Below are 10,181 nucleotides of genomic sequence, written 5' to 3' on the forward strand. Positions count from 1 at the left end.
GATAACAGCTGCTTGGAGCTGAACCGGGTAGTCAATGATGGGTAAGAGGGCTATAAAAAGTTTCATTAGCAACCCTACCAACCTAAGACAGGAGCCCAGTCTATGACACTGGTGTATCCAATGATTGAAACATGTAAGCCCCAACCTAAGACAGGCACGGTTCCGAAAGTGCTGTTTGCCATTGTTAAAATATAAAGGGGGGACCTGAGAGAGCCGCACCATGGCATTCTATTCATCTTAACAAGGTCACAATACTTCCCTTCTTTGTTTTGGGCCTGTTGGACATCTTCAGACCTAAGTCTGAGTTCCGAGACCTGTCTTGAGCCTTTACTTCTGTATAGAAGTGATTCAGCACTTTGAAATTTACTCGCCTCTTGCCACGTATCTATTTTTTATAGGTTTCCCTATTTCACCGTCAGCAGCAACGTCACATCACCCCATTCCTTGATCCTGACCCTTTACTTTACCATATATAAGTATTTGTTTGAAATTCAATAAACGAGACTTGATCGGGCTTTCGACTTGTCTCCATTCTTCGCGTCTCTTGTCCCTTCCATTTCCACCCCCTCCTCCAGGTCCTAGGTTGACTGTTCCGCGGGACGGGACATGTGTCTTCACTCATCGAGACTCTAAGGGATCAGGAAGCTGGGAACAAGGGTGGGACCGATGGGTGGCGATCCTCATACAGCTCAGGGTGATGGGTCAGCCGATAGCTCAGCAGGACCTCTGGGTCAGGGGCTCACACCGACCTGGGAAAGCGCCTGGTGACTGTGTTGTGCCAAAGTGGGAGGGGCTCAGAGTCAAGAAGGAACTCGTTCTTTAACCCCAAGTTAAAAGAATTTTAAAAGGGATTTGGTGCACAAGATCATGGAGTAAAGATGCAGGCAGTGAGAATCAGAATCCTGTGTGAGTTAAAATGGCTGACTTTCCAGGTTGAGTGGCCACCAGAGGGAACACTGGATCAAAGAAAAACTGATGAGGGTCTGGCTGGTGGTGCCTGGGGACCCTGGCCACCTGGATCAATGCCTTTACATAGACCCCTGGCTTCGGTTGGTTACCAGTCCACCCCTGTGGCTTCCAGGGCCAGTTAGCCGGGTGATGGTTTCTCAGAGCCACTGCCAAAAGGGGGAACAGAAAGCTAAAGCTCCGCCTTCTGCTTTGCCTGAGCTCTCAAGGCCCCCCCCCCCCGTTCTCCAAGAGGCACCGGAGGAGCTGGCACCTCCCCTTATGCCCCAGTGTCCCCGTCTTTGAAGACCCTCTGGCCGCAGACACCACCCCAACTCCTGCCTGACTCTACTACCGACCCGGGCTTAAAAACTCTGGTGGGGACTAGCCCAGGGCCAGCTCCCCTCAGGCTGTACACCCCGACGTCTTCCTCACTTCCTGCTGCCAGCTTGGGGTCTGCAACCCCAACTGTGATTGGACTGCCCTACTCATTTTGCTTGGCCGTACAGATGCCACTCCGGGAGACAAGGACACCCACCCACCTTTGTGGACTCAAGACAGTCATGTTCAAGGGGGGCAGCACACCCTGCTTTATCAACCATTCAGTACCACCGATCTCCTCAGCTGGAAGCACCATACCCCACCGTGTACTGAGAAACCCCAGGCTTTAATGGATTTCATGCAATCTGTCTTCCAAACCCATAATTCCACCTGGGCAGGCTGTCGCCAACTTTTCACGCTTTTTAATAGTGAGGAGCGGAGGCGGGTGCTATAAGCTGCCGCCCGGTGGACAGAGGGGAATGCACAGGTAGTGCCCTGAGGTGCCTCCCAGATGAGGATCCCCATTGGGACTCGAATAAGAGAAGAGGCCTTTGGAACCTGGAGACTTACCGGGCACCACTCCTGCAGGGGCTACGAGGAGGTGGCCAGAAGGCAATGAACATCAACAAGGTGACTGAAGTTGTGCAGGACCCAGGGGAAAGCCCCAGCGCTTTCTATGAAAGACTGTGAAGCATGTAGACTTTACACCGATTTGACCCAGAGCCAAGGAAACCAAAGGGTGGTCAGCCCTGCCTTCGTGAATCAGCACAGGAAATAACCGCCAAAAACTCGAAAAGCTGGAAGGTTTGGAGGCATGAACTCCTCCCAACTCCTGGAAATGGCAAAGTCTTCATAAACCGAGACCAGGAGGCAAAGTGCGAGGCAGACCAGAAAATGAAGAAGAAAGCAGACCTCTGAAGCGTCACTCACCCAGCGCAGGCCGGGCCCACCTAACAACAGGGAGAACCAAGCAAGCTGCACACAGAAGCAGCAGGGAGGGAGCGCCTCCCCCAGATCAAGAGCAGCATGCCTGCTGCAAGGAGAAGGGCGCTGGGAAAACGAGTGTCCACAGAAACGACAGCAAAGGGCCCCAGGCCAGCGGAAAACACTGCTCTATTCAGCACCACCGATTAAAACTCTTCGAGAACTGAGACCGACCGGGTCCGGTTGCCACTGCCACCCCCCACCCCCAAACCCACAGTCCAAGTTGAGGTGGGGGAAGGGTTATGGACTTCTTGTAGACACGGGCAAACACTCAGTGGTAACCCAACCCATAGCCCCAAGAACAGGCAAGTGAGTTAAGAGCAGCCAGGGAACTAATGGAAGCCGTAACCACCACATCTCTCCCCCCTTGGATGCTGGAAGTCAGCCCAGCATATTCACAAGGGGAAAACCAGTGGCTGCGACAAGAAGGCCAAGCACAATAAAACTGGGTAACAGCACCTGCCCGATGGAAGAATAGTAATCCCTGGACTACTGACCGCTCCCTGATCAACTTCCACTCAGCTGCTCATTTAGGCCGAGGGCATGGAACAACTACTGGGAAAGTATTTCTGCATCCCTCGGCTTGCAATACTTGCAAAAGGAATCAGCTAGCATTGTGTGACTTGTTGGAAAAACAATCCTCGGCAAGGTCCCTCGCCACCTCCTGGCATCCAGTCAGTGAGAGCTGCACCCTTTGAGAATCTGATGGTGGATTTCACTGAGCTACCCAAGAGTCGGGTGATTGCTGTCTTCAAGTGATGGCGTGCACCTATTCTGGATGGGGAGAAGCCTTTCAACTTGGTAGGAAAAAGCTAGAAGAGTAACACGAACCTTGTTATGAGAAATCATCCTGAGATACAGACTTCACTTGTACGTAGGATCAGACAATAGACCAGTATTTATAGCAGAAGTAGTATAAGAAACAACTTGGGTATTGGGCATAAATTGGAAACTACATAACTGCTTATAGACCCCAGAGTTCAGGCAAAGTATAATGCATGAACAGGACTATAAAAGCTGGACTCAGTAAACTCTACCAAGAAGCACAGTTAACCTGGCCACAAGCCCTTCCTGTGGTATTAATAAAAATCAGGGGCTCCCCGCGAAAACCTACAGGGCACTCCCCCTATGAAATCCTTTTTGCCAGGCCCCCACCTCTTCATTCCACGCCTGGAACACCCAGGGAAAAGGATGAGACAGAAGTTAGTAATGAACTAAAAAGCACTAGGTATAGTGTCGGCGCAGGTATCTAAATGGGTGGCAGAAACCCTCCCAGTAAGCCTTTTTTCTCCTGTACACCCATTCCAGCCGGGGGATTGGGTGTGGGTGAAGGACTGGAACCGCCAAACCTAACTGGAAGGGAACACATAACTGTCACCTTAACCCCCACGGCAGTCAAGGTTGAAGGCATCACTCCGTGGGTTTACCACTCTGGGATCAAAAGAGCCACACCCGATAACTCCAATGATTTCTGGAAAGTTGAAAACTGCCAGCTAGCATCTTTTTGCAAGTAACCAATCACCCTTTTACCCCGAATACCCCGGAAGAAGAACCCCAAAAAGCCCCATGTGGCCTTTGTTCGGGGCTCAGTCTCTGGGTGCATCTTTTTTTAACCTGCTTGGCGTTAGCGTTTCCCTTGGTGGCTCTGGAAACAACACTAGAGGGCTGAGCCCTCTCTCTACCCCCAAGAGTCTACTTTTGCTTAATAGATCACCTACTGCGAATTGTGGTGTGTCTGTGAGCGTGTGGTGTCTTGAATTCTTTCCAAAGTGAACACAAGAACCTACTTCAAGACCTCTCCTGGGTAACGAAATCCTAGGACCAGTTACACTGTTCGTGGCAAGCCAGCCAGGAGGGGAAATTGAGGTACCACAGATGTGGCGTCTCACTCCGGTGGTAAGTTTAATGTTCTCACCTCTCTTGAGCTTGAGGACGGCTGCTTCTCTCTCACTCGCCTTTGTTTCCCTGTGGACTCTGAAGTGCTGTCTCTTTTCCTTCACATGGCCTGGGGGCTGCTGGGGGGCTCCTCAGCGTTGCCTTTGGCAGCCATGGTACATGGTCCAGTCTTCTCTCTCCAGCTTTTCACAAAATGAAACTTGACTTTTTGCTAGTCTTGTTTGCTATGTAGTGGCCTGTCAGATTAGTCTTCCATTTGATAACTGAAGTCCAAATTATAGTCAGACTGAATGGAAACCTGACCTTGTAAAAGCAGTATTTTTGGCTCGTGGAACGTAACATCACGTCAGCCGAGCCTGTGCCTTTGAGCAGCTTGTCCTGTCTCTGGGCCCATATCAGGGAAAAGCAGGTTGGGACATGATGAGATCCAAGAGTCATGACATAATAAGGTCTCGGGACTCATCCGAGGATTGGGAAGTTGATAGAGGGACATAGTTGTATTTCTCTCTTCAGGAAGCCCACTCTTCTCCTTACATATGAAGAATGGAGAGGGTGCTGGGTTCAGGACGCCAAACCCACAGGACTGGTCATATGTCCTCCCTGACCCAGGGCCCTAGAGAGGTCTCAGAAGCACGTGGGGCGCCCACAGCCTCTTGAAGAAAATGACCAAGGGGACTTCCGAGGCTGCTGTCACCGCTGCCTGCTTTCCCGTGGAGGCACTTGCCCTGAAGGAGGTGGATGCCAACACTGTTCTGCAGTTAGATCTTTTGTACGAGACAGGGAACAAGGTCTGAAGGCCTATGTACATATACATAACTAAACCCTTAGGACCCTGCAGGAAGACCCAGAGAAAGGTAAAACTCGTGCAGAACAATACAGCGCCGGGACCATCTCTTTCAGGCCCTCCTGCCCCATGGGCAACGGCTGCCGCCTCTGGGTCTTCTAAACTCGTGTAGGCAGAAGGGCAGGCTCCCCTGCCGCTGCCGCCGCCGCCCTTCCTGTCCTCCTGTGCTTGCCGACATCCAGTCAGGAGCCCGGTACAAGAAGTTGCAGGTGGGCCCAGGGAACCATTAGAATGTGTGTTCCTTTTTCCGTACAGGATTGACAGCTGCGGAGAATGCTTGGGTCAGTATTCTGAGGACCCTCGCCTGGAAAGACGTTTCTGTCCTATCCCGCTGCTGCCGGTCAGGAACAGAAGCCACGTCTGGGTGGCTGCTCAGTCATTTGGGGGTACCATTTGCATTCAGCAGCCAACCGGGTTTCCTATAAGACGAGTGGCCATGTGGGATAGATCCCCGGTGGGACTGACGGCAGGGGGCATGTTACTTTATATTGTTGGAGGAGTAAAAAGATGCGTAAACAAACCAGTCAGATAAGACAGCGTTAAAGAGGTGACTGGGAAGCCCCCACTTTATGCCAACCCCCAGAGTAAATGAGGCCATTAGGAAATACGCCACCGTGGACCAGTCACCTCGGCCGCCCATTTTCTCGGGGCATCTGCTCCCGGTTTTCGCAGGACAATAAAGGAATTGGCCCTGGGACGCCAGACTCTCCTTAATCAGTTAATGGATGTGGCATTTCCTGTGCTCAGTGACAGAAACGCAGCAGAGGAGAAGGAGAAAAGGCAGGCTGAGCTTGCGGCCGCCGCTGTCCGGGTGTCGGGTACATCTCGGGACCACCCCATGCCCTCCCCCTTGATGAGCCTGGGAGCTGCTACTCTTAGGGCCGTTGAAGTCACAGGTGTCCTCAGCAGCCAGAAACCACCTGTCCCTGATGCAGAAGGGAAGGCTATTGGCAGAGATACTGTCCTCGGTCCCGGAGAGGACAGAAGAGGCCTGCAGTGGCCTTGGACATAGCAGGTATCTCCGTTAGGTTTTTAAATAAATTTCAGAGCCTTCTGATTGGTCCTGTTCAGTTCCGGTCCTCTGCCTGAACGAACTTCGTTGGGGTGCGCAAACAGGTCACAGAGGCTAACTTCACAGGAGGGAGACAGAACCACCCTCAGGCCAGACATGCCACCATCCTCCAGCCTTTTACCAATTCTGGCACCAACTGTCCCTCCTATGGGACTCACTACTTCTCTACTGGGTTTGACCATTCATTGCAGTGGCCACACAGCTCACAGACAATATTCACGATTATGGGGTTTATTAGGAAACTAAGGCTACAATTCAGGTTCAGGAACACGCTGAGGATACAATTCTTTGCTCAGGACAGTCTTCTCGCTGTTGTGTCCTCAGACACACCTCTCTGGCCCTCGGACTTGGCCTGGCCTCTCTCTGACCAGGCAAGTGTTAGAAAGCTCTCTGAGCTTGGCTGATAGGCTCACCTAGGTGCACCCACTGCACCAGCAAACAGCTGCCCGGTGGCACTTGGCGCTCGCTCTGGCGGCCGGGTAGCCCTGCTACTCCCATGCCTCTCGGATCCACTGCTGCCATCTCAGGCCCAAGGGTGCACTCCACTTCAACCCCTCTCCTCTCTTGATGGCCTCTGGGAAAAAACAAGCTCACTGCCGTCGACTCGACTCCTAGCAACCCCCGCTTGGGTCTCCGAGGCACTATCACTACAGAAGTAGATTGCCCAACCTTCCCTCTGAGGAGTGGCTGGTGAGTTTGAACCACCAGCCTTCTACTTACCAGTCAAATGCCTTAGGCACTACCTTGGAGGGCTCATTTTAAGCCTGGCAGAGTGACAAAACTAACCAATCTCAACATCAGAGCTCTATATACCTTATTTGCATGGCCCTACCCCATAATCTTCGGAAGGAAGATGGGGCAATCTACTTCCATAGTGATACTGCCTAGGAAACCCAAGGAGGGGTCGCTGTAAGTTGGTTTGACTCAACAGCACATAACAACAACAGCAACCCCGTAATCCAGTGGGAGTTAGAAAGACGGGCTAGAAAAGCCATACCAAGTAACTGACTGCCCTGCAGGGTGGAAGGAAGACCCCAAAATAAAAGGCTCACAAAACCCTCTGTGCCCTTGGGAAAAATCACTCTCGCCCTTTTCTTGATGGTGCCAGTGTCCACCACGACCACTGTTGGGCAGGACGTTCTCGGGATCTTGCAGCCACTAGCTCTGTCAGCAGCTCAGAGGCCGTCTTTGACTCTGTCCCTTAGGAAGCCGGCAGCTGAGTGACATCCCACCTGAAGTTAAGCTGACAGTGGAAGAGACTATCAAGTTACGTTACCCGCTCCTGAAGCTGTAAAACTACGAGGGATAAAACCATGGCTCCACTGCTGGGACCCCTGAGACTGTGGCCCCTGGCTGCCCTTCAGGTCTGCAATTGAACCCACTCTTGTGGCTTCAAACAATAGGCATATGGGCTGAACATTTACATACGTAGATGCACTCCGTGGAGAGATCAGTCCTAGGAGAATAGAAGGGCAGTGTTTGCACAGCTCAGGGGGCAGGAGTGCACGGAGGGAAGGACACCCGGAAGAGGTAACTATGGGAAGTGGGAGGAGAGCTGTTGCATTGTGGGAGATGGCCATCAATGTCATGAGACAAAATGTATGTGAACTGCTTGTGGAAAATGAATTTGTTCTATAAACTTTTCATCCAGTCACAATAAAAACAAACAAACAAAAAACAGGACTGCATCTAGAATAAAATCCTTCCTAATTCCATCCAGGAATGCCAGTCCCTGCCTGTGGAGCAACACACCTGTGAACCCATAAAAGATACACATAAGTAACGGGACTGAGGTAACCGTGAGTCCCTTTTTGGGCTGCTGGCTTACGTGTGTCCTCAACCGTTCTGTCAGTAACCTTGACATTTGGTCCTGCTGGGACCCTGCCCCTCCCTTGGGTAAAACCTGTTTGGTCTGCTGGGTGTAGGGGACCACAGTGATGCTGATGGGCGTTTGGTCGGCCACCTTAGCCCTGCTGGGGATGCCTCCCTACTGGGGATGCCTCCGATGAACCCCCAGATACCCCAGTGCTGCTTCCAAATGCTGTTACTGCCTTTGGGCATAACCTTGCCACTTGCTGGATTTGTCGCATCCCACTGCCCGGCTCACCATCTGACAGCCAGCTGGGGGCTGATTTCTCTGTTGCCCTGAGGCCTGTGGGTCACGTACCTAGATGTCCTTTCACTTCTCTGCAGATGAGGGATACCAACATAAAGGGACTCCCTTATGTTTTTTCCATTCCTGAAACAATTCCTTATTCCACCCTCTAAGCCTGCCGGGGAACTCCGAAGCAGCAGGATATCTGGGTAAAAAGGGGTGGAAGGCAAGGCTAGGCCCCAAGCCCCCTGGAGCCAGGAAAGGGAGGGAGTGGCTAGGGACCACAAAGTGGCAGGTTCCAGGTAGGAATTGGGTAAGGGGAGGGCACAGGTTGCCAACAGCTAAGGGAGACAAACTTGTCTGTCAGTCTGTCATCCTGCGGGGCTTGCACATTGCTGTGGGGCTTGCGGCTGTGCCCCTGGTGTTTCAGATGCCAGTGGAATTGCACGTGGTGCACAGGTATCAATGCAGCTTACAGACTAGGAAAGAGGAGAAGGCCATCCATTTCTCAAAAATTGGCCAGTGAAAGCCTTATGAATAGCAGAAACAGTCTGATACGTTACTGGAAACATTGTCCGACACAGTGCAGGAAGAGGAGCCCCTTGGGTCGGAAGGCACTCAAAATAGGACTGGGAAAGAGCTGCCTCATCAGAGTAGAACCAACCTTCATGATACGGATAAAGTAAGTCTTTCAGGACATCCATTTGCTGACATGGCACAACTCAAATTGAGGAGACACAGCTGCAAAAATCCATAAATAATTGGAACATGGAAGGTACAAAGTATGAATCTAGGAAAATTGGAAGTTGTCAGAAAAGAAACGGAACTCGTAAAGATTGATGGCCTAGGCACTAGTGAGCTGAAATGGACGGGCATTTTGAATCCGACAACCATATGGCAAATTGAAGAGGAATGCCATGGCATTCATAATCACAGGATGTTTCGAGATCTGTCCTGAAGTATAATGCTGTCAGGGATAGAATAATACCCATACGCCCACAAGGAAGACCCACTAATACTACTCGATAGGTATCTCCTTTTTAAGTTCCTCCATGTTGTATGTCCCTTTAAGTTCCTCCATCTCATTTCTGGTCACTAGCCCATTTTGGGGAAACAGAAACTTAAACCTCTCCATTCCCTGAACACCACTCCCACAACCACCCCTAACCACAACAGAACAGTTTGTCAGCATAAGTAGGCTGCCACCTGTGCATGAGTAAATTTCCATCCCCAACTAGTTCTAGGTTTTGAAATACATGAACCTGCCTTTCTGCTGCCTTGGCTGCTGCGCCAGTTTCATGGGCATCCTGGCAGATTATTTCTGTCAACAAACTTTCTTCTTCGAACGTGAGTCTTGGTCTCGTCAGATTCTTTCTGGGTGTCTAAATCCTGACACTGCTATGATTCATATTTACGCACCAACCACCAAAACCAAAGATGAGGACACTGAAGATTTGTATCAACTTCTACAGTCTGAAATTGACCAAACATGTAATCAAGATGTGTTGCTTAGCACCGTGATTGGAATGCAAAAGTTGGAAACAAGAATCACCGGTAGTAGGAAAATTTGCCCTTGGTGACAGAAATAACTACGGAGATCGCATGACAGAATTTTGCAAGACCAACGACTTATTCATTGCAACTACCTTTTTTCAACAACACAAACGGCAGCTATAAACATGGACTTCGCCAGACGGAGTACACAGGAATCAGATTGACTACATCTGTGGCAAAATGTGATGGAAAAGTTCAGTATCTTCAGCCACAAGGCCAGGAGCTGATTGTGGAACAGACCATGAACTGCTCATAAGAAAGTTCAACTTAAAGATGAAGACAATTTTAAAAAATGTCCATGAGAGCCGAAATATGACCTTGAATACATCCCTCCTGAATTTAGAGACCATCTAAAGAATAGATTTGATGCATTGAACACCAGTGACCGAAAACCAGAAGAATTGTGGGGGTGACATCAAGAGCATCATCCATGAAGAAAGCAAGAAGTCATTAAAAAGATGAGAAAGAAA

Source organism: Orycteropus afer, unplaced genomic scaffold (assembly GCF_000298275.1).
Source record: "Orycteropus afer afer isolate SDZICR_OR568_19922 unplaced genomic scaffold, OryAfe1.0 scaffold00061, whole genome shotgun sequence".
NCBI lineage: Eukaryota > Metazoa > Chordata > Mammalia > Tubulidentata > Orycteropodidae > Orycteropus > Orycteropus afer.